General features: G+C 46.1%; 2 long non-coding RNA genes across 2 annotated transcripts in view; one reads left to right on the plus strand and one right to left on the minus strand.

Moving 5' to 3' along the window:
• LOC144507951 (uncharacterized) overlaps positions 1–25866 on the minus strand; it is a 102457-nt gene that overhangs the window by 39381 nt on the left and 37210 nt on the right. The gene's annotated exons all lie outside the window — the stretch shown is intronic.
• Positions 10679–10927, plus strand: LOC144507952 (uncharacterized). The gene is made up of 2 exons (XR_013500182.1): positions 10679–10757; positions 10826–10927. It is a non-coding gene; the product is annotated as an uncharacterized LOC144507952 (long non-coding RNA).

The raw sequence follows: 25866 nt of genomic DNA on the forward strand, positions 1-25866 counted from the left end.
GTGATCTCTTTACCCTGTTCGGGTACCCCGGCTACATCCATAGCGACAGGGGCTCGTCGTTCATGAGCGATGACTTGAGGCAATTCCTGCTCTCCTACGGGATTGCCTCTAGTAGGACCACGAGCTACAACCCTAGGGGTAATGGACAGGTGGAATGCGAGAATGCTACAGTCTGGAAGGCTGTCTTACTGGCGTTGAAGTCAAAAGGTCTTCCAGTCTCCCGTTGGCAAGAGGTGCTCCCTGATGCGCTCCATTCTATTCGCTCCCTCCTGTGTACGGCAACCAATGCTACTCCCCACGAGAGGATGTTCTCATTCCCTCGGAAGTCTTCCTCGGGGATCTCATTGCCGTCTTGGTTGACGTACTCAGGACCCATCCTCCTGCGGCGACATGTAAGGGCCCGCAAGTCCGACCCGTTGGTCGAACAGGTCCATCTCCTCCACGCCAACTCTCAGTATGCCTATGTGGCATGCCCTGACGGGCGAGAGGACACGGTCTCGCTCCGAGACCTGGCGCCAGCAGGGGATGGAGCAACCCCTGTCGCTCCCATACCCCCTGTAACAAACCCTTTATCTCTTGTTTCTTCCCCGGACACGGCGCGGGCAGCATCGGGACCATTGCTTAACCATTTTACTCCCATGTACAGCTTGCCTGAGCCCAGAAGATGGTCGCCACCGCAGGGCGTGTCAGGATCCCCTGGACTACCGTCACCTCAGGGTCAACTGGCCTGTGAGTCCGTGGAAGAACAGCTGGATGCCGCCTTGGGGAGAACGCCACCGCAAGTGCCTACTCCGGTGTCACCGCCGGTATTGAGGAGGTCACAATGACGGTGCGGTACCCCTGACCGTCTGAACTTATAGACTGCTGACACTTTATTCTGTTTTTTGTACCCTGCCGGCCTTTGTTCTCAAAGGAGGGGTGAATGTGGTGAACCATCGTTGGTTCCCACTGGATAGTGCTGAGCTAGGGGCTGGCCAGTACTACAAGGATGTACATATGTTACTGTTGGGTTATGCTATTGTTGCTGTTGGGGTTAGGGTGGGGTTGTTACACCTTTGTACTGTAGTGTTGTGGCACATCCCAGTCGGGCTCCGCCTCCTGGGAGAGGTATAAGAGTCCCTGCTCTGGCCGGGACCCCTTCAGTCTGGGATAGTGTATATAAGTTCTAGTAGCTTCGTTATAGTAAATAAAAGCCTTTCATTTCCTGAGCTTCAAGCCTCGTGTTTGAATAGCGCATCAACCTGCCACTCACTTAGGCTCTCAGCTGTGCTGCCCCTGCCTCAAACTTTTCATGTGCAATTTGTTGCTTTTCCATCTTGTCTAATCAGAGACTAGCTTCTCAGGTGCTTTGGCGACTGATAGGCTGACAAGATTTTAGGTGTCCAGATCACCAACAATCTGGGTCTTGGTTCCCCCCATGCCGACACTATAGTTAAGAAAGCCCATCAATGCCTCTACTTTCTCAGGAGACTAAGGAAATTTGGCATATCCGCTACGACTCTCACCAACTTTTACAAATGCACCATAGAAAGCACTCTTTCTGGTTGTATCACAGCTTGGTATGGCTCCTGCTCTGTCCAAGACTGTAAGAAACTACAAAGGATCGTGAACGAAGCCCAGTCCATCACTCAAACCAACCTCCCAACCATTGACACTGTCTACATGTTCCACGACCTCGGAAAAACAGCAAGCATAATTAAAGACCCCACGTATCCCAGGCATACCTTCTACCGTTGGGAAAAAAATACAAAAGTCTGAGGGCATGTATTAGCCAACTCAAGAACATCTCCTTCCCTGCTGCCATCAGACTTTTGAGTGGACCTACCTTGCACTAAGTTGACCTTTCTCTACACCCTAGCTATGACTGTAACACTAGGTTCTGCACTCTCTCCTTTCCTTCTCTATGTACGGTATGCTTTGTCTGTATGGCGCGCAACAAACAATACTTTTCACTATATACTAATACATGTGATAATCATAAATCAACTCAAATCCAATAGTGCAATGCAGTGCGTAAAGCACCTCCAATTGGACAAGCTGGAAGGACATTTTAAAAAACGTTTTCAATATTTGCTCCCATGGAACCTCTGCAAGCCTCCCACAGACCCCACGGAACACAGTTTTAGACACTGATGTACGATATCAATGAGTTTGAAAAGTATAGATACTGTCGCAGTGTCCAAATTATCATCAGTGCAATCCCCAGTTGATTAAAATAACAAATGGAATTTTTTTTTCTGACTCGTACCTCACTGTTTTCAGTCAATTAAAATCTGGCAGAGTGTTTAACGGGCAGGCATGCGTTTTGCACCACCATTGATACATGTTACATATATGTAATGTAACCGGGCAGCATGGTAACACAGTGGTTAGCACTGCTGCCTCACAGCGCCAGGCACCTGGGTTCGATTCCCGGCTTGGATCTCTGTCTGTCCAGAGTCTGCACGTTCTCCCCGTGTCTGCGTGGGTTTCATCTGGGTGTTCCGGTTTCCTCCCACAGTCCGAATGACGTGCTGGTTAGGTGCATTGGCCATGCTAAATTCTCCCTCAGTGTACCCGAACAGGCGCCGGAGTGTGGTGACTGGGGGATTTTCACAGTAACTCCATTGCAGGGTTAATATAAGCCTACTGGTGACACTAATCAATAAATAAATATTTTAAAATAAATAGATCATCTTTAATCGTGTGAGAAAGTTATCAGGATAGAATTGGTCATTTCATAAATTTTGCATTCATGAGCACATATCGGAGATTTATCGAAAGGATTGAGTGGAAAATCCTGGGGAACACATAAAATCCTGGCATCCACAGCCAAAAGGTAAGGCTCCACATACAAAGTTAAAATTCATAAAATGATCTGACCATTTGGTTAATAGTGAGGGTAAGAGTGTATCTGGAAAGGAAATAATGAACGATGCAACATGTACCTATTTGAGCACAGGAGGTGACCGTCTGAGCTTTTGAGAATAACAGGATCCTGGTGTGTGTGGCTATGTATCCTGAGTAGCATGAGTAAGGCAGTGATATTTAATTCATCTCTTTCAGACCAGCCAAGTAATTAGTATTAAACCTAAATAGCTGAACAGGACATCCCTTGATACATTTCATTTATTGGTTCAAAGCTACATTTTTTTCTGTTCATTTGATTTTGTTTGAAAAGTTAACTTCATCTCCTTAGGAATCGAAGCTTTCATATTTGAAAACTTTGGCTTAAATTTAAATCCATTGACGTTTTGTCATTCATTTTCAGAATAAAGCTGTAGATAAAATGTCTGCCTGAACAAGAGGCAACACTTTGACATGTGGTTAACTAATAAATCTACCCCCTACCCCGATCATCATCAGACCCTTGAGTGTTACACTAAAGTAACAATGGGATCTTCTAATTAAAAGCATAAAGAACTATATTGATTGAATATGTGAATAAAAAATGCAGCCCTCCTTTCAGGAGCAATCTGACAGGTTCCTGATACTGCTAATTGCTAAGGGATTTGCCTTTATGTGCTTATGTAAATAAGAATCTCCTCTAAAGTACGCATTCAGCAGCCTTTGTCTGTGGAAGCACCATTTTCCCAGGAGCCTTTTTTTTATAAATGAGCAGCTGGCGCAGCCTTGATATTGTTAACCCTGGTCGTATACAAACATACCCAATGGAAGAGAGGGCCAACCAACGGGGAAAAAGGTCAGGAGTTTGCCTACTTTGGCTTTGTCTGCTTGGGGGTCACTCCTGGTAATATTTAGAAAGATCGGGAAAATACTTTTGGAAACATCAAAAGTGTCATTTGCGTGCAATGAGGGCATACCGAGACAAATACAAGTAGCTAGAGTTCCAGGGAAGAAAACCAGTGAACTTTGCCTTGAGTTTAATGCTTCAAATTATAACACAATTGTTTGTGGAACAATCGCACTGTGTGTACATTGTTCTCTGGTTATGAATCACACATAACTTGAAAATGGAGTTTGACTTATTTAAATGAACAGCTTTCCATTTATTTTAATACTTCAATTTGATGTTAACGCAGAATAAATAACTGGACAATAATGGCTCCATGTAGTTAAGGTTCCATTTCGATCAGCCTTTGTAACTAATACACTTTGATACGGTCCTCATCAAGTGCAATTTGAAAGATCATCTTGTTTGTCAGGGAGAGGTCCTTTCCTAAAAATATAGACAATACAGCAGAGGCCATTCAGCCCACCATTCCTGTGCTGGATCATTGAAAGAGCTGTCCGATTAGTGGTACTCCTCTGCTGTTGCTCCCAGCTTTGCAGGGATGCATGTGTAAAATTGAAGAGTGTGTTTTAAGATATGTACAAACACATTACTGGATCTCCTATCACATTGCTAATGGCAAATCAGGGACCACATTTTCACTTTCACCTGCCCCTGTCATCTTCATCAGAAGATCCCTCGATAATTGTTGCTAATAAACATTGCCCGTATTATTTCAATCACCCAGAATCACCCTCAGTCCCCCCACCCCGGCTCCCCACTGTAGCACTTAATTATTTCTCTCATGATTCTGCAACTTATAACAAATTATGTCACATATATTTATGAAGATAGATTTGGTTCTAAATGTAGCTCTGTGGATTGGATGTCAGAAAGGACAATGGACTTTTCATGTACTTATTTAATGAAAAGGATACGGAGGTAAACTGGGAACAGAATGTAATGCTTCCCAATTACAAATATAGACAACATGTTACACGCAAGTGCACTTGTCAAAGGTGTTGATTGTCATTTTTAAAGGTGACTACTCTTGTTTATCCCGAAATGATGAAAATAATTTCCCGGTAGATAGACCACAAACTTAATCTGCTTCTAAAAATATTAATGCATTCGACCATGTTAGTTTTCAGTTGCCGACTGAAGAGTTTACGTTCTTGCTGATAGTGTTCATGCATTTGATGTGAAGAGTAACACCAGCGACAATAGCAGATTTATCTGACCGAGCAATGAAAGATGGGCTAGATGCAACTCCCATCAATAAATTATCATCTTTGCATCTCCAATAGATGTGACCTTACAACAGCCGGAGTTCAGTTCTGTTCATCTGAAAAATATAATCTGGGAAGGTGGTGTTAAGGGGTCTGTTTTGAACACAGACCAGTTGTCAAAGGAAAATCTGAACAAGGGAGCAATTAGTGCCGACCTACCCCGATTAACATAATGGCCTAGAAATTCCAGTGAATAATGTTTTCACATGACACATCAGCATCTTCTCCCTGCTCTCTTAATGGGAGTCTCGCTTTGTTTTAAATACATCTGATGCAGATTCGGAAAGAATGGCTGGGATTCTCCCCCAAAAAAATCAAAGTTCCCAACAAGCGGGAAAATGGGAGTAAATCCTGCCTTGTTTTTAGCGTACAGACCACAGCAAATCTCCGACACTCTGTGAATAACAGAGTGCCCTAGCATGATTCCCTCTGAAAAGTGTTGGGCCTATTCCCACCCGAGAGGTTGGCAGCATAGCGCTGAGCGGGCCACTGTGCACGCGTCGATTTGTCAGTGTTGAGATCGGCGCATGCGCAGTGGCCCACACTGCCGATCTCCCGATCGCTGGCCAGTCCAATTGTTGGCCAGCCCCACGAACCCCCATCACTGGCTTACTGACCCCCCATCCCTGATCACTGGCCTCCTGGATCTCCCCGGGTCAGCTCCCGATCTCCCCGACCCCCCACTCCCCAACAGTCCCGACCGCCCCCTCCCCAATCCCGATGACCAACTCTGATATCTAATAAGGTCTTTTAAGAGACTCCTGGATGAGTACATGGGAGTTAATAGGATGGAGGGTTATAGGTAGGCCTAAAAGGTAGGGATATATTCGGCACAACTTGTGGGGCCGAAGGGCCTGTTTTGTGCTGTAGTTTTCTATGTTTCTATGTTTCTATCTCCCCTCAGCCCCCCTGGCCAGCCCCGATCTCCACCCTGAAGTCCCAACAGCCCCCACCCCCCCAACCTCCACATGGATGGGCAGTCCCAATCACCCTCACTCCCTCCTTTGCCCAGTGATTTCAGTTGCAGAGTGGCAGAGTGTCCTCCCCACCGATCGCCTCCCCCCATAGGCCGTGCCCCTTGGGCGGTGCCAGTTTGTCTCTTGGGCAGTGCCAGGGTGCCAGGATGGCACTGCCAGGCTGGCATTGCAAAGGGCAACCCCTTCCCCCAACCTTCTGGAGGGCCTCATTAGTCCCTGTTCCATCCAGCGGGGTTAGGGCGCCTGTTCCCCATTAGTAGGGAGCAGTTATAAACCCCGCTGGAGGGAACCACTCCCAGCGGGGGAGTGTGGAGGGAGATGTTCGCGGGTTTGGAGAATTCCATCTTGGGCCTGCTAATCGTATGGAAATGTCAACTTGAATGACATTTCTATATGATAATCTGGTGCAGAGCTGATGACGCCAAAAATCTTACTCTGGGAGAGGCGCAGAGGCCGTGGCGCCCTGTGGGAATCCCACAAAACAGCCGCCGCTGATGTTCTCTGGCCCACTGTGCTGTTCGAGCAGCGCAGCGGGCTGGGAGAATTGCCCACAATTTTCCGGATGGTGGAGGAGTCCAGAACTCGGGGGCCATAATTTGAGGATAAGGGGTAAACCTTTTAGAACTCAAATGAGGAGGAATCTCTTCACCCAGAGGGTGGTGAATGTGTGAAATTCTCCACCACAGAAAGTAGTTGAGGCCAAAATGTTGTGTGATTCCAAGAAAAAATTAGATATAGCTCTTGGGGCTAAAGGGATCAAGGGATATGGGGGGAAGGCGGGATCAGCATATTGAATTTGATGATCAGCCATGATCAAAATGAATGGTGGTTTGAAGGGCCGAACGGCCGGTTTGAAGCGCCGAATGGCCTACTCTTGCTTCTATTTTATATGTTTCTATGTAACATGGAGAAAAGTGCATCTGGCGTTGGAGACAAGTTAACATCTCTGTACTTTCTTTACCTTCTTCCCTTCATAGAACGAGTAGAAATATATTGATTACTTTGTACATGTTGAAAGTTGTAACTAGAATACCCCCCGTGAAGTAGCCTCCACAATCCAAACTGATGATTAGCATATCATTATTTTCCTAAGTAAAGATCAGACAGTTATTTCTGGGAATATAAATGGACATTATTTAGTCTTCTTGATAAGCTAGGTTCAGATGTAAATTGTTACGGAACAGGTGAGCTACTTCACCTACCACTCAATTTCAAGGTCACTTTCTTCGAATCGAAGCTACACCAAGTGAACGGATCTCCTTCAGGGCAGCATCTGGTTGAAGTTTCTCATAATGTTTTTTGTGTGTGAAATGTTGTTCCTGTGTTGAAGGATGCACATCTTGCTGTGAAGGTCATTCGGAAATCTAATATGCTCTGTTATAATGAGTTTATTGGTACATTATTGGATCAGATGTAAGGGCAAAAATCATCAGAAACTCAACATACAACTAATCAGGGGAAAATACATGGGGAGAAAGAAAGAAAGCATTAGTTTTAGAAGCAACTAATTGATGCAAGGCGACTGTGCTCCCCTCCAGAGTGCTACAACCAAAGCACATGGAAATGCCTCCTGGTATTCGTCTCATTTGCACCTCTGTAGTGGAGATCAGCATGACCTTGGAGGTATTATTTCTCCCTGAAACAAGCCAGATGAAAATCTCAATCGATCACTGCCTCAAACCCAATATCATTCTATACAGTTTTGGTTCCACTAATCACTCAGTGAGTTTATCCTGTGAGTCATGAAGTCAAACAAATCAAAAAGGCCCCATGGTTTCTTGTTGGTCAACAATTATAACCACTGGAACTTTTAGAAATGTAGAAATGGTCGAGAGCTTCAAGTTTTTAGGTGTCCAGATCACCAACAACTGTCCTGGGGTCCCCCCATGCCGACATTATAGTTAAGAAAGCCCACCAACATCTCTACTTTCTCAGAAGACTAAAGAAATTTGGCATGCCAGCTACAACTCTCACCAACTTTTACAGATGCACTATAGAAAGCATTTTTTCTGGTTGTATCACAGCTTGGTATGGCTCCTGCCCAAGACCGCAACAAACTACAAAAGATCATGAATGTAGCCCAATCCATCACTCAAACCAGCCTCCCATCCATTGACTCTGTCTACACTTCCCGCTGCCTCGGCAAAGCAACCAGCCTAATTAGGGACCCCACGCACCCCGGACATACTCTCTTCCACCTTCTTCCGTCGGGAAAAAGATACAAAAGTCTGAGATCACGTACCAACCGACTCAGGAACAGCTTCTTCCCTGCTGCCATCAGACTTTTGAATGGATCTACCTTGTATTAAGTTGATCTTTCTCTGCACCCTAGCAATGACTGTAACACGACATTCTGAACTCTCTTGTTTCCTTCTCTATGAACGGTGGCACAATGGTTCGCACTGCTGCCTCACAGCGCCAGGGGCCCGGGTTCGATTCCCGGCTTGGGTCACTATCCGTGTGGAGTTTGCACATTCTCCCTGGGTCTGCGTGGGTTTCCTCCTGGTGCTCCGGTTTCCCCCCAACAGTCCAAAGATGTGCTGTTTAGGTGAATTGGTCATGATAAATTCTCCCTCAGTGTACTCGAACACGCGCCGGACTGTGGCGACTAGGGGATTTTCACAGTATCTTCATTGCAGTGTGGATGTAAGCCTACTTGTGACTAATAAATAAACTTTATTTTTTAGTTTACTTGTCTGTACAGTGCGCAAGAAACAATACTTTTCACTGTGTACCAATACATGTGACAATAATAAATCAAATCAAAATCAAATTAAATTTTATGGCAGTGTCCCAAAACACTTCGCAGTTCTCAATCAAATCTAATGGGATTAGGAGGAATATTGGAGGAGATAGCAGAAGGCACTGTTGAAGAGGATTTGAAGGTGAGGAGAGCAGAAACAAAATGAATGAGTGTAGCGAGGGAGCTTAAAAGCGCCACGAGAGATGGTTGAGTGGAGGGTGTGGGAATGCACAGCAAGCCCCTGTTGGAAGAACCGATATTATAGGTAGGTACATAATATTGAAAAGGTAGGAGCTGTTACCGAGGCCTTGGAAAGGTTAAAAATGAGGGCAAGGATTTTGGAATCAATGTACTAGCGATCATGCTTTTGACAATGGAATTGGGGTATCGTTTATTTTTAGGAATGAAAGGTGTTGTCCCTCCATGGCGGACAAATGCTTGATGTCTTCTAATATTTTTCTTGGATTTAGTGGGTAAGAAATTTGGTCTTCCTTTGACTCAAGAAAACCTTGATTATTGGGTTCTTATTGCTCACAGCTTAAATAGTAAAATGCATTCTGATTTGGGAAAGGCATACGCTCTAAAAGAAAAGAAGAAACTTAAACCTTTGCTCCTTTATATTTGAAAATATGATTTTTCAACTTTCAACTGACTGGAAATTTTACAATTTGATCTGAGACAGAGCAAACTGTTGAAAAATGGAAGGCTACTTTCCAAGGTGGACGTTGAGAATTGGAGGGGTGGCATGGTGGCACAATGATTAGCACTGCTGTCTCACAGCACTAGGGACCTGGGTTCGATTCCCTGCCTGGGTCACTGTCTGTGTGGAGTCTGCATGTTCTCCCCGTGTCTGCATGGGTTTCCTCTGGATGCTCCGGTTTCCTCCCACAATCCAAAGATGTTCAGAGGCTACAGAAGGATATAGATAGGCTGGAAATTTGGGCAAGGAAATGGCAGATGGAGTTCAATCCTGATAAATGCGAAGTGATGCATTTTGGTGGGAATAATGTAGGGAGGAGCTACACGATAAATGGAAGAACCATAAAGGGTGTAGAGACGCAGAGGGACCTGGGTGTGCAAGTCCACAGATCTTTGAAGGTGACGTCACAGGTGGAGAAGGTGGTGAAGAAGGCATATGGCATGCTTGCCTTTATAGGACGGGGCATAGAGTATAAAAGTTGGGGTCTGATGTTGCAGATGTATAGAACGTTGGTTCGGCCGCATTTGGAATACTGCGTCCAGTTCTGGTCGCCACACTACCAGAAGGACGTGGAGGCTTTGGAGAGAGTACAGAGGAGGTTTACCAGGATGTTGCCTGGTATGGAGGGGCTTGGTTATGAGGAGAGATTGGGGAAACTGGGGTTGTTCTCCTTGGAAAGACGGAGGATGAGGGGAGACTTAATAGAGGTGTATAAAATTATGAAAGGCATGGATAGGGTGAACGGTGGGATGCTTTTCCCCGGGTCGGTGGTGACGTTCACGAGGGGTCATAGGTTCAAGGTGAAGGGGGGGAGGTTTAACACAGATATCAGAAGGACATATTTCACACAGAGGGTCGTGGGGGCCTGGAATGTGTTGCCGGGCAAGGTGGTGGAGGCGGACACACTGGGAACGTTTAAGACTTATCTAGACAGCTATATGAACGGATTGGGAATGGAGGGATACAAAAGAGTGGTCTAGTTTGGACCAGGGAGCGGCGCGGGCTAATTGTTCCTTGTTTCTCGTTTCAAGGCTTCATTCTATGATCATCTTGCTGGTGCCAGTACAGAGCGAGACTGCGGATAGTTGGGAACCTGTCTCGGGGGCAGGGAATTCATATGGTGTTCGTGGAAGTGGAAATGACTAGGGTTGGGAAGCATTTTCCGATCAGGGCCATTGTGATCTCCTGGACTCGTTTCGATCGCCTCAGGGGGTCGGAGAAGAATTTCCCAGATTTTTTTTTTCCCCATATTGGCCCTGGGGTTTTTCACTCTGGGTTTTCGCCTCTCCCTGGAGATCACATGGTCTGGAATGGGGGGGTGGGGGTGAGTTAATAGGTTGTAATGAACAAAGCATCGTAGCTGTGAGGGACAGCTCGGTGGATAGGATATTGGTATGTAGATAGGCTGGAAAATTGGACGGGGATCCTGGATACAGGATTCAATCCTGGACCGGGGAGCGGCGCGGGCTTGGAGGGCCGAAGGGCCTGTTCCTGTGCTGTATTGTTCTTTGTTCTTTGTTCAGGTTAGATGGATTGGCCATGCTAAATTGCCTTTTAGTGTCCAAAGATGTGGAGATTAGATTGATTAGCCCTAGTAAATATGCGGGGTTACAGGGATAGGACGGGGGTTTGGGTCTGGATAAGATGCTCTTTCAGAGAGTCAGTACAGAATTGATGGGCCGGATGGTCTCCTTCTGCACTGTAGGGATTCTATGGACCCATCTACTAACAAACCCTTAAGAAATGTTCTCTGGGGTAAAGATACTGAACCACATTAAGGTCTCTCCATTGTTCAAAAAACAGAGGAGATATTATTTGCACTGTGTACACACTACATGCTCTGTGGCTGCTTTACTTAATTATCAACATGTGTCCAAAGTTTCCAGTATGTCGATGTGCACACTTGGGAAACAGTGCACACAGACCTGTGGTTTTGGATCCTCTTCATGTGGCCTTCCCTGGTGTTTGATTTTTTTTTTGTTTTGCTGCCATTTTCAAGACAATGATCGCAGTGTATGTTTGCAGACGGCAAAGAATATTGGGCAAAGCTGACTCTGTGGGTGGCAACTTCCATTGTACCAATGTTCCAGATACCCAACTGTGCAAGGAACAGGAGCAACCCAACTGTACACACTTGCCCAGTAACTTGTGGGCTAAAAGTGGATTGGCCCTGGGTGCAGTGGCTGTGAATGTCCACCTGCCCACTATGGTTCCATGGGGAGTACATGCACCACAGAAATGCTGTGCTCCCACCCTATTTACATTCCAAAAGGAAAATGCTGCAGATGCTGGAAATCTGGGATCAAAACAGAAAAACGCTGGGAATACTCTGCCGGTCTGGCAGCAGAGAGAAACAGAGTTAACGTTTCAGGTGAACCTTCACATTCGATTAACATAATTGCCTCATAGGGCTGACTATCTGCCTCACTGCTGCCTGCCCCTTTCCTTCCCAGCTGCCTGTACACTCAGTGGAGTATGCGGGGTTGGGGGGGGGGCGGTGTGGTGTGGGGAAGGGGGGGGAGCAGCATTGTGCAAATAGCACATGGTGCAGACATCCTGCTCTTCTTATAGGGCAGTCCATCCCTCTTAAAGGGAAGCTACACTGAATGATATTGCTGGAGTTTAAATCGTGGGAAAATGTACAACAGGGAAGATAGAGGCTTCTGCGGTGTTGGATACAGTAATTATTGGTGCTGGCGGACAGGATGCAAGATGCCATAGTCTGGGGAGTCGGAGATTCTCGAGGATCACCTGCAGAAGTTGAAGCAGCTGGCCAGGGAAGTCAGTTCCTGGCATCTGGATCCGAGGGTTGCCGTAAGAAATGGAATGATTTCATGGGGCGGTCTGGGAATGTGTCTTCACATGACATCTCATACCCACTACACCACGAACCTCTCTCATTACTCAATGCCACTGCACCTCATCACTCATCCTGAAACGCTACCTACCACTCAGGAGTCATGCTTAACTTGCAGATACTCCACCTCACCCACGCACATTAACAATCACGCACAATCCTACAAAAACATGTCTACCCCTTGCTACCTCCACACATCTCCAACTATTCAGCTCCGCAGGAACACCACCCAAGTGCAGCTCTACATATTCACTGGTATTCCGCACCCGCTCTTTGCAGGACAAGGCACGGCACACAATAAAAGGGAACCGAGTAGATCTGATGTGGTACAAGGACAACTGTGACTCCTGAGCCCTGGGGAGGAGATAGCAGTCAGCCTGTTGTAGCCAAGCTGTGAGAATATGGCGTCTGGCATTACTGAGGATATTGAGGGTGACAGTATGTTCCTGCCTAATGCCCTTCTCAAACTTTCAGTTCACTCTTGTCCTGCTGCCTGGAACGATTGTTGTTAATGGTGTGATCATTTACCTCTGGCTTCTCAGTCCACTCCAATTCCCTCATACCAATCTTCCCCTCTGATTTTCTGCTTTCAGACACTCAAGAACTATCGCTTGCTCAGCCACAACCACCCTAAACGGAGGAGCGGGAAACATGACGGGTAAGATGGCACAGTGGTTAGCACTGCTTGTCGACAGAATGCAAGCTGGAATATCTTCAATTCCGGCCTCGGGTCACTGTCTGTGTGGAGTCTGCACGTTCTCCATGTGCCTGCATGGGTTTCCTCCGGGTGCTCCGGTTTCTTCCCACAATCCAAAGATGTGCCAGTTAGGTTGATTGGCCATGGTAAATTGACCCTACTGTCAGAGGATTTGCAGGGTAAGTATGTGGGGTTACGGGGATAGAGCCTGGGTGGGATTGTGGTCGGTGCAGACTTGATGGGCTGAATGGCCTCCTTCTGCACTGTAGGGTTTCTATGACCACAGGGTTGCAGAGACCTCATTACCTGATCTGACAGACATGGTCACCAGCTCAGACACTGGTACTGCACAAGCCTCAGATAACTGACCAAAGGGCAAGGTCACAGGCAAGAGATTCAGATGAGGACCTTGATAAAGCAGCATACAGGAGAGAGTTGATGAGCACACACACAGGGGTGTTGGGTGCATTGGCTGGGTGTCAGGCAGCCCGAGGTCACTGTCACGGGGCATGGAGGAGTCTGTCTCCAAGTTGGCAGAGCCTGCCCACTCCACAGCTCTCTGCTTTGCTGCAGATACAGAGACATTGTCATTGCAGCTCTCCACCCCTGACCACCCTCACCCAAAACCCGTTGCAACCTTTTTGTGGCAGGTCGCCACACCTGATGCCGTCCCTGGTGAGGATGCAGCCACTCTCTGTGCCAGAGCCAGGAATTCAACAGAACACACTCCAGAGTATTTCCAGATGCAGAGTAACAGCAGATCCTCTTCAATACTGCCTCACTGCTGGAATCTTTGAAGCCTTTGATGTTCATTTTCTTTTTGGCATTTCTTCTGCCGGTTCCATTGTTTGACAGCCAGGCTGGTGGATCACATAAGGTGGTGATCAATCCAGCAGTCATTGGTACTGCTATAGCATGGAGGGTGTGGACATGTCTATGGTCCTTTTCTCAACTGATGCTGTCATCGAGCAGGCACCAGTATTTGGACTGCGTTGCCATGTGACCTGCCATGGAACAGGGTGTTGGCTAAGACAATGTCAAATCTTCCTGATAAGCTGCTGGTTGCTTGTCTAAAGATTCACTGGTTGCTGTCCTCTCTGCTCTTCAGATTTCCTCTCCCTCTTCCCTCCTGCTTGCCCTATGGCTTCCCCTGTTCCTGCTCCCAGCCACTCCCCCACATGGTTATCAGGATCTCTCCTCTTCGGGGCTGAGGACTCATCGTTGCTGTTGGCCCCCTGGCCACTGAGGGTACATCACTGGCCTGCAAGGTTGTGGGGCCCATCACTTGACCCTGGTTCCCTGAGACTGTAGGGCTCACCACTCGACTCTGGCCAGTCTCCCCACCCTCATGCAATCCCTTCCTAATGCCCTTTCCTTCCTCACTCTTGCACAGCCCATGTACAAATAAACCCCAGCCCCAGCGATAAAACCTCTCAATAAACTCACCAAGCCTCGCACAAAAACACCCTAATAAAGCCTTCAATATCAAAAATGTAACCACCTCGGCACTATCCTGTACTCAACACTGTTTGTGCTGTAACATGATGTGGAGATACCGGCGTTGGACTGGGGTGGGCACAGTAAAAAGTCTCACAACACCAGGTTAAAATCCAACAGGTTTATTTGGTAGCACGAGCTTTCGGAGTGCTGCTCTTTCATCAGGTGAGTGGAGGATTGAGTTCGCAGAGAGGGCATATATAGACAGCCTCAACTTACAAAATAATGGTTGGAATGCAAGTCTTAACAAGTAATCAAGCCTTTACAGGCGCAGATAATGTGAGTGGAGAGAGGGTAACATACAGGTTAATGAGTTGTGAATTGTCTCAAGCCAGGACAGTTAGTAAGATTTTGCAAGCCCAGGCAAGTCATGGGGGGTTACAGATAGTGTGACATGAACCCAAGATCCCGGTTGAGGCCGTCCTCATGTGTGCAGAACTTGGCTATCAGTTTCTGCTTGCAAGATTGCAAGTTGTGAGACTTCTTACTGTGCTATAACAATTTGTCAATCCCTCCCTCCCCCAGCACCTGAAAACCTGTCCAAACTCAGCTTTTGGCTGAAGGGAGGAAGAGAGTATTTGAGGACCGATCTCAAATCCGAAACACATGTTTTATTGGGCAGCAGTGATCCCCATGCAGCTATATGATTTGGAGACTTGAACCACAGGTACCTCGAAGCACTGAAGAAGCACCATCAGCAGTGCCTTTGCATGGTCTTCCAAATCTGATGGCAAGAAAGGTAGTCCAACAACAGCATCCTCTCCCGAGCCATCAAACCAACATGCCCAGCATCGAGGCGCCCTAATAACTCAAAACCAGCTTTGCTGAGCAGGGCATGTCACCAGCAACTGCTCAACTCAGAACAGCAGGAGACTCTCGGAAGGACAGCTTAAATGCATTTGGGATGTCCTGGAAGCATCCCCAAAGAGGTCAAACATTTCTGCCAATTCATGGGAGTTCCTAGCTTGTGACTGAACAAAATGGAGAAGGTTCATTCAGCAAGGCACTGAACACATCAAGAGACTTCATTGGGAATGTGCAGTCGTAAATTTGAGGTGTTGGAGAGGGCACACAAACCTCCAAATGACTCATTTACCCAACCCTCCAAGTGCCAGCTGCCCTGTGTGGCAGAGTCTGCAGGTCATGCATTGGATTCATTTGCCATTTCCGAACCCATTGAACCAAAGTGGAAGCAAACCACCCTCAACCCTGAGCAACTGCCTAAGAAGATGACCTAAAAGTTGGATGCCATGCCCTTTAAATAATTCTGCTGCTCGACTCACCTTGGAGCTCAATGCTTGCTCTCTGCAGTGTGGTCCACATAATTCATTGTCTGGTTTGACAGACTCCCAATTAGGCATCACATCAACCATTAGGTCTGTGTAATGTCAGGTTAGAACGCCTTCAGAGGCTCTGAGTGGACCCTTGGGGCACCTGAACAAGTGCCTGTCTCAAGCGGGTGTGTCACGTGGGTCCTGATAGAAGGGATCACCAACATAGCTTGTCTAAGCACAACTTCTACTACTTCTGTGTTACCACTGGAGATGGTGCAAGCGAGATGAAATTGATGACCTATACATTTTAAAATGTACCCTTTGCATTCATACTCTTCAGATGCAATTACATATATGCTTTTTGAAGTTTGAACATAAAAAGAAATATATTGTTGAATGAGACAAATTCTGCTGATGAAGTTACCTGGTGCTATTCTTTAGCATGGCATTCGTGAAGAGTTTATATTTCATTCCAGTTTACAAAGGGAAATTCATGGTTTTGAAATAAAAAACATGGTGGAAAGTTTCCAACCTATTGGTAGTGTCAACTTTTGTGAATATAATGAAGGATTCCCTAACTACCAAAAATGGTTTTATTCATTGCTGAATTAATACATATCAGAGTATTGCCATGAAAAGAGACATGTTCTAGAAGCTTTTTTGTTGTGCACTCATCCAGACAGAATCGCAAATATACTAAACTTCAAAGGGAACAACTATTTATCCTTCATGAGAAAAAGGTGCTGATTGGTTGGCAAGTGGACTCTGATAGGTCGAGGTATTGCCGTGGAGAATGCACCAGCCAATAGCCATTCCCAAGCTTTTGTTTAAATTCAAACCAGGCAAGTCAACTCTGATTGATCAAGGCGTTGCCATGGGAATGTGCCAGGGACTGTCACCCAAGTTTTTGTTTAGCTGATAAAAGCACAATGCCTGGACATGTTCTTTTTGTTTACTGAGGGCAGGGCCCTGTTTGTGAATGTATGTAGCTTCTAGTAGGTGTAAGTGAGCCACGCCGTGAGACCAACTGATTGTCTTGAATTGGTTTGTTAGTGTAATTCTTAGTAGCCTCAGGATTGATAAATAAGAGCTGCCCAATTGGGGAAATGCATCTAATGTTGGACCCTGTACTCTGAGAGTTTCAAACACAGGCAGGTTGAGTATAGTCAGCACTCTCTGCCTGTTGCAAACAGTCAAAGGGAAGTACTATTTCATGTGATCTTCCAGTTTTTGTGATATAATGGCCGACATGCCTGCCATCACCCCAGCACTGAAATTCATGTACCACATTATTTCATTGGTGTGATAAGCAGACAGCCTTTTTGGCTTGACTGGAGCATCCCCTTAGTGGAGATTACCATTCATAGTAGCAGCATAAAACAGCCAGCTTCACCCGTTGTTCAAATTCTGCGACACCTTACCTCCCCAAGGTAAACTGAGGGAGACTGGACATTTTCCAGGACAAAATGTGGTTACCTTACATCCATTCATAAATCTGTATGATATCCAGTGAGCAATGATCTGGTCAGGATAGCCATGATTAGTGGTTAGCACTGCTGCCTCACAGCGCCAGGAACCCGGGTTCAATTCCTGCCTCGGGTCACTGTCTGTGTGGAGTTTACACATTCTCCCCATTACTGCGTGGGTTTCCTTTGGGTGCTTCAGTTTCATCCCACTGTCCAAAGATGTGCGGGTTAGGTTAATTGGCCATGCTAAATTAACCCTGGTGTTGGGGGATTAGCAGGGTAAATATGATGGGTCACAGGAATAGGGCCTGGGTGGGATTGTGGTCAGTGCAGACTCGATGGGCCAAACGGCCTCCTTATGCATTGTAGGGATTCTATGATTCTACGATCCCACAGGATAGCTTTACTGCACCTTATTTCAGCATCAAGCTTTCATGGTGAGCAAGTGGCTGATGCCCTATTTATGAGGTTGCCGATAAGGCTAATTTTTTAGCATATAAGAATCCCAATGTAATGCATTTATTGACCAGTGAAAGTAGGCTTGCGTTTGACGTAGAGAACACGTTGGCGGATTTCCTCAACTAGTGCATCAAGGAAAGGGAGCTCATTAGACTACTCCATTTTAAAGGTGAATTTGAACCTGGGATGGAGCCCATTAAAGTGTGTGAGGAAATTCTTATCTGCAGCTGCAGATTCAAAGATAGCAAACGTTGGTTAGAGTGGTATTGTCACTGGACTAGTAATTCAGAGGTCCAGGCTAATGTTCTGGAAACATGGGTCAAATCCCACCACAGCAGCATTCAACTGATGTAAAATTTGGAATTGAAAGCCAATCTCCATCATGGTGGCCACGAAACTATCATCGATAGTCATAAAAACCCTTCTGTTTAACTAATGTCCTTTAGGGAAGGAAATTTGCCATCCTTATCTGGTCTGATCTACATGTGACCCCGGAGCCACAGCAATGTGGTTGACTCTTAAATGCCCTCTGAAATGGTGCGACAAGCCACTCAGTTCCAGGGGAATTAAGGATGGGCAACAAATGTTGGCCTCGTCAACGACGCCCTCATCCCATGAAAGAACAAGTTTAAAAGAACACATAAGCCATAATTCTCCCCAAACAAACTAAGTGTCCAACAGGTGGGAAAACGGGAGATTTTTATGCCTGTTTTTGGGCATACTTAGAGGAACGAATGTCCAGCAGCCTGTACTCCACAGAGTGCCTCAGGAAGATTCATGCCGGTAGGTGAGGGGCGGGGCCTGATCCCACTGGACAGGCTGGAATCAGCGCGCGGAGTGGGCCACGGCGCTTGCACCGATCTGTGAGTGAGAACATTGGGGCATGCGCGCTGGCCACCCCCCAGTCGCCGGCCTCCCAATTGCCGGCCTCGCTGACCCCCCATCCACCCTCCCCATCCCCCCGATTGACTCGAGCAGCGCAGCGGGCTGGGAGGATCGCCCCTATGATCTACTTCTCAGAAATATGCAAGGGGTGGAAATTGACAATAATGTTACTGAGAGCTGGGCCGAGAAAGGATCCCATGGCAGCGCCATCTAATTGAGCATAAACAGTGTCGTTAAAACTGAACTCAACTGTGTGAGTTGCTAGGTTAATAAGTTCAATGAATACAGATTCAAACAACAGCAGTGTGACTAGATTGCAATCAGCTTGCAAGGCAATTGAGTTCAGATTTTGCTTTTCAGTTGTTTATTTTTACAGCAATACTCATGTTTGGTAATACATATTTAGAATATACTTAGAGAAAGTCATTACAACACAGAAGGAGACTATTTGGCCATTAAGGCCATGGTGATAGAATCGTAGAATCCCACAGTGCAGAAGGAAGCCATTCGGCCCATCGAGTCTGCACCAATCACAATCCCACCCAGGCCCTATCCCCATAACCGCATGCATTTACCCTGGCGAGTCCCCCTGACACCAAGGGTCAATTTAACATGGCCAATCCACCTAACCCACACATCTTTGGACTGTGGGAGGAAACCAGAGCACCCAAAGGAAACCCACACCTGTTCTAGAACAGACATGTCAGACCTTTTCGCGTGGTGGTGGTGGGGGTGGGGGGGTGGGGGGGGGGAGGGTGGGGGGAGTTGGGGGGAAGGTGGGGGCACATTTCAAAATGTTCTCACTTAGGGGCCAATGAGCAAATTTGGGAAAGACAAAGTTTGGCACAATATTAAACATGAATTTCAAAATAAAAAAAACAACCTGAGGTATGGAAAGAGGAAGAAAGTTCAACACTTCTGTTTAACACTTTTTGTCTTAAGGAATATCGCAGTGGACAAATAGAAAAGATTCTTTCTGCCCTCCAGCAAATTGAGCATTGATGTGCACTCACTTGAGGTCAAAGAAGCTCTTGAGAAAAATCAATACAATTTATTTGCCAGACCTTACTCTCTCCCATGAACCCGTTTCCTTGAGACAGTCGAAGTTCAACACTGAGCAGCCCTGCTGATGAGAAATACCCATGTAAATGTCTCTGCTGACAGTTGTACTGTGAGCTTGACAAGTCAGTACACAAATGAGGGAGTCAAACAAAAATTCGATATCAGACAAAATGAGGGGAGTGCAAGGAAGGCGGATATGAGCTTGTATGTACCTTAGAATGCAGAAATCAGGCATTAAAATGAAAAGTGTTGTGAACTCGACTTAATTTAAGTAAATTGTTACAGGAACTAGACTTATAATGGCTAATGATACAACAGCTTTGTAAATCACGTTGTATTAATAAAGAGCTGGAATTTGCAGTTGCAACGATGACAAACTTAGGATTCCTACAGTAGAGAAAGAGGCCATTTGGCCCATCGAGCCTGCACCAACAACAATCCCACCCAAGCCCTATTCCCGTAACCTCACATTTTTACCTTCTTAATCCTGCTGACACTCAGAGGCAATTTTGCATGGTCAGTCAACCTAATCTGCACATTTTTAGACTGTGGGAGGAAACTGGAGCATCCGGAGGAAACCCACGGAGACACGGGGAGAACATTCAAACTCCACACAGACAGCTACCCAAGGCTGGAATTGAACCCTGGTCCCTGGCGCCGTGAGGCAGCAGTGCTAACCCCTGTGCCACTGTGCCACCCTAACTGTTAGTGCTCACCATCATTACTGTGAAAATGACAGCAACACAGGTCTCTGCACATGTGCAGTTCAACAGATATTAGGAGCAAGTGAAGGGGAGGGGGGGGGGAGGGGGTGAATGACTCCCGAATTTCCCCTCTCCTCATTTGACCATAAAGGTCTTTTTTGAAAAAGATCTACTCGTCAATTCAATGAGTATTTAAATATTTACATGCAATGATCACTTTATTATACTTAACTTGATCTAGATAGAAATAATAAAATAAGCTTTGAATTCCACGCACACACATACATTAAAGAGTAGGGAAGGATAGTTTAATCAAATTTGAGTCCAGAGAAATAAAAGGGCTATGTGGTCAGTGGAGCCTGTTGACTTGGCTGGCTTCAGGCTGAATTTGGTTGTCTTGCGACTTTCTCCTCCGTGTCTTGATGCTTCTAGTGCCATGGTGATTTGAAAATGTAGATGGCTGATTGTTCTTTCCCCTGGAGAGACTAGTGCAGGATTCATTTCCTTCAAGAAGTCACTGTCTGTGGCAGATGTGATCCTGGATGGGCACAGTCAGCAGACAGGTTTTGCAAGGTGGTTTGGAGACTGAGTGGAGAAGGGATGGAGGGGAGGGGAGAGGGGGAGGAGGTCACCCTCTCAAGTCTTCTCTCATCTGATTGTTTTCTTATTGCAAAGGAAGTAAATGTTTAAACACACAAAAAGTAGATCTGTCACATAACCATCACCCAGTGATTCAAATATGGTCACGACAAGGGTATTCCATCTTGTAATTTAATCAGTTCATGTCTGGGAATCCTCTCTCTCAGCCAACATATTGCAGGGGGCACATGCAGAGGGCTCTGGCAAGGGTGGGGTTTACCCTCTTCCATTCAGGGGGTTCCCATTCTGCATGTGGGGATGTTCCCTTTGTCTGTTGGCCATGTCCATAGGGGGTGCCCCAATTTCCATGGGGCGGCGGGAAGGGGGGAGTCCCAATCTCTGTGGGAGGGGGTGGGCAGGCCTTAAATGTAACCTTGATATCCGGGCACCCTTTGAAAAGGATGCGTCGGTCTCAGAATCCCAGATTTTGACCAGCGATTGGGAGGCCGGCGATGCCCTTGCGGAGAAGGATGTAAACCAATCTCCTGGTATACTCGGAGATTGGTGCATGCCTAATGGCCCCCTGGGCACTCTGCTGCTCGCCTCTCCAGCTGGCTGTGAGAAAAGGCATATGTGCAGCAAAAAGTTTCACACAGCTTTTCTCATCTGAGAATTGCACCCAGTATTCAAGTGATTGCGTTTAAAGCATATTCTCAGTGCAGCTTGATGAGTTCATGGCCGAATCTCCATCTTGCCTGCAGCTGGATTTTGTGGGTCCTGTTGCAGTAAACAGAGATTTGGCCAAGCACCAAATTTTCCACACTCGCTGGCAGCGGCAGCTATGTGAGACCGGCGAATTCTGATCTATGCCTGGGAATTCCCTGTTGAATGTCCCAGCTAACTGCCCAGATGCCTTGCTAGTAGGTACTGGATTTGAAGCTCACTTACATTATGCTGAAACCATTGTCCTTAATTGGTCTTTGCTGACATGATTTTCCCAAAAAAAATTCAAAGGGAAAAATGTGTCCTGTCTTGCCTGCCATGGGAATCATAGTGGATGGAGGATAAACCATGTAAAGGTCTGTTTACCTCAGGCAGAATTTTCCAGTTTTGGAGCGAGCTGAGTTTCACGCCAGTATGGGGGTTGGAGCTTAAACGCGCTGGAGAGGTCAGGGGGCCATCGGGCATGCGCTGATCTCCAAGTATACTAGGAGATTGGTTTACATCCTCCTCCCCTGGACAGCGCCGGCCTCCTAATTGATAGACCCGCCTCCCCCCCTCCTGAACTCCGGTCTCCCGATGACAGGCCCCGACTCTGAGTGGCAGGACCCACCACTAGCCCCCACACTGTAATGCTGATTCCCCCCTTCACTCCCCTCCTATGTTCTCCCCGAATCTGGCTCTGCCTCCATCGGGCCCCGCCTCCTGTGAGGCCCTACCCTCTTAAGCTCCACCCCTTTGGCACTGCCCGATGCCTAGAGGGCATTGCCAGTGTGCCAGGCTGGAAGTGCCAAGGCACCTGGTACACAGTGCCAGGGTGCCAGGCTGGCCCTGCCAAGGTCCCTGCCTGGCAGGGCCAGATTAGCTCTGCCCTAAGGGGCACCACCCCCTTGCCCCCGACCCCGGGGACCTCATTGGTCACCGGTACCACCAGCGAAGCTATCGCATCCAGTCTCCATTACTGGGGACCAGTTGTGATCCCCCCGATGTGGACCTCCACTGGTGAGGTCAGAAATCCAAGTGACCCTGGGCAATTGCTTCCAGACTCAATAAAGAGATTTAAATCAGCCACTGAATATTAAAATCAGTCTCGTGCCATTCCCCGCTACGTTACTCGACCAGCGTCGCGGGGTGGGAAAATTGCGCCCGGTGATCCATCTCAGTGGATTAGAAATTGGAAAATACACTGATGCAAATTTGCAAATTGGGTAGCCATCTTAGGTTGCGAGCTCAAATCAATTGTCTCTATTTTAAAATTTGATTTGATTTGATTTATTATTGTCACATATATTGGTGCACAGTGAAAAGTATTGTTTCTTGCACGCTATACAAAGGATACCGTTCATAGAGTACATAAAGGAGAAGGAAAAGAGAGGGTGCAGAATATAGTGTTACTGTCATAGCTAAGGTGTAGAGAAAAATCAACTTAATATAAGGTAGGCCCATTTAAAAGTTTATCTGAAAAGTCTCTATTTTTTAAAAGTTCAGCTCAGATTTCCAGCCAGTGGATTAAAAAAATCACTATTTGACATGAAGAATGTTTTTGTGACACAGGGAAATCCGAAAGCTTCTGTCAGGGGCATCCCGATTCGACACAATGAGAACTGTCCAAACCTTCACTGATACGCTGAATGCAGGATCAGTGATTTGACATGAACTTCAATTCTTTTACTCACCATTCTCACTCTAAAAACCATTGGAAAGGTTAAGCTTCGTGAAATGAGAGGTGGACGGGTTTCTGGAGTAACAGACAAGCGCTGGTCCTATGTCTGTAAGGACAGGTGACTTCATTGACACAGAAGATGAAAAATAAAGATGTGAAGGAAAACTAAAACCTCTGTGGATTGTCCTAATTCTAGAGTCATGTGCTCAGCCATCGAAAGGCTGAAGATGTGTCTAATCATTTTCTTGTACAAATTCATAGGATATTTTAGTCCTGGCACGAAACACCCTGGTTGAAATGCTAGACCTATGTCATAGTTGATTCCAACCGTACCATGTTGTTATGTCATGCAATAGTGATACATTGCATGAAAATTGCACCTATTTTGTAATCATAATTTACTAAGTGCTTAAGGTAATTAATTCTGAGAGATCTGGCATGGTGGCACAGTGGTTAGCACTGCTGTCTCACAGCGCCAGGGACCCAGGTTCGATTCCAGCCTTGGGTGACTGTCTACGTGGAGTTTGCACATCTTCCCCGTGTCTGCGGGGGTTTCCTTCAGCTGCTCCGGTTTCCTCCCACAATCCCAAAATGTGTAGATGAGATGGATTCGCCATGGTAAATGTGTGGGGTTACAGTGATAGGGCTGGGTAAAATACTCTGTCGGAGAGTTGGTACAGACTCGATGGACCGAATGGCCTCTTCTGCACTGTGGGGAATCTATGATAAGACATTTCTGGAGAGGAATGGTGCTTTCCCTTTCAATGACAATTATTTCCTATATTTCCCAAGAACCCTAGCTGACTCTGTTGTACGCACATATGGCAGGACTTCTGGTGATCGGTCATTAACCCGAAACAGCTGCTGTCTGAATTATTTGAGTTTTTCCAGCTATATGTTCTAATCAGATTTGTCCCATAAATGAGCATGAATTGGAAAAATCCAAAATGAAACATCAGTTTGAGACCTCTATTGCCAAATTAAGGCATCATTGTGCATTTCCAGTTCAGGTAGCATGGAATTTAGTGAAGTTCTTACAAAATCATTTAGACAGGAAAGCAATTACTTGTCATTCCCACCTACATAAAACTGATTTATGTTCTTACCCATTGATATCTCCAGTCTAGGGTTGCTACATTCAGATATATGAGGAAATGGATTTTAAGAGCCTGTCTGAAATTTGAGAGAAACATTTCCTGATTATTTTTCAATTGTTTTCTTTTTTTTAATTGCTGTTCACACTGAGGTAGTCAGGCATCATTGTGGCAACTGCTCCAGTGCAACCATTTTTGCTAATGGGACCAATAATGGCTTCCTCATGAAGATTCCCTAGTTAAAAAAAGGAAGACCAATAGCGGGATATCCACTGATCAGAATGCATTAGAGATATTCTGCATCCAACTGCTAGCTGCAATCTGAACTCTGTCCTCAGCTATTGTCACACCCTTTCAAATCTCCTCTCATCACTCACTCCTCCTTATCAATCATAACCAGAACATCTGTCAGGCCCACTTCACTTTCCACCCCCACACTATTACCTCTGGAGTCATTCAACAATTCTTCCTTCACCCCCCCCCCCCCCCCCCCACAACCCTCCCTTTCTCATTTATCTTGCATTTACCTTGCATTAAGTTGATCTTTCTCTATACTTTAGCCATGACTGTAACACTACATTCTGCACTCTCTTGTTTCCTTCTCCATAAATGGTATGTTTTGTCTATATAGCGCCCAAGAAACAATACTTTTCACGGTATGTTAATACATGTGACAATAATAAGTCAAATTAAATCAAATCAATTCAAAATCCTTATAGTATGCTATCAAATTTAAATGTTTTGAACATTCTGGGTGCAGATTTCATACATTCTTCCATATTTGACCCAAGTTGAGTTTCTGAGCAGTTTTCCGCACTGTAAGATCCATGCCTTTAATACCTGGAGATTTGACTATTCCAACACAATCCTGGCTAACTTTTTAAAAATTAAGTTTATCTAAAACCCTGCTCTTGCATCCTTACAAACACCAAGTCTTGTTCAACCATTCCCCTCTCCATTCGCTGACTTATAATGGTTCTCAGTTAAGCAACATCCTTGCTTTCAAATCACACCATGGTCTTACTCCTTTCGACCTCTGTAATATCCTCCTGCCCATCACCCTCTGAGATATCTGCATTCGTTGAATTCTGGCCTCTTGAGTATTCCCAGGTTTAATTACACCACCATTGGAGGTCATGCGTTCAGCTCTGGAGTTCTATTCCTAAACCTCTCCATCCTTCTATTTCTCCCTCCTCCCTTGGAAGTCTTCTTAAAACCCATCCATTTGACCATGCTCTTAGTCATCTCCTCATGTAGCTTGGTGTCAAATTTTCTTTATGAGGCTTCTGTGAAGTGCCTTGGGGCGTGAAAGGTGCTATATTCGCTGCAAATTGTTTCAACTGGGGATTTGGTGTGGAGGGTGTTGCTCGCGGCAGTGCTGTGCAACAAAAGATGGTTCACAGACTCCCAGGCTGCCTGTAGTTTCTGTGGCCCTGAGGAGTCTGTGTTCCATGGTTACGTAGGATGTGTGAGGTTGCAGACCTTGGT

The sequence above is a fragment of the Mustelus asterias genome, chromosome 19 (assembly GCF_964213995.1).
Source record: "Mustelus asterias chromosome 19, sMusAst1.hap1.1, whole genome shotgun sequence".
Lineage (NCBI taxonomy): Eukaryota > Metazoa > Chordata > Chondrichthyes > Carcharhiniformes > Triakidae > Mustelus > Mustelus asterias.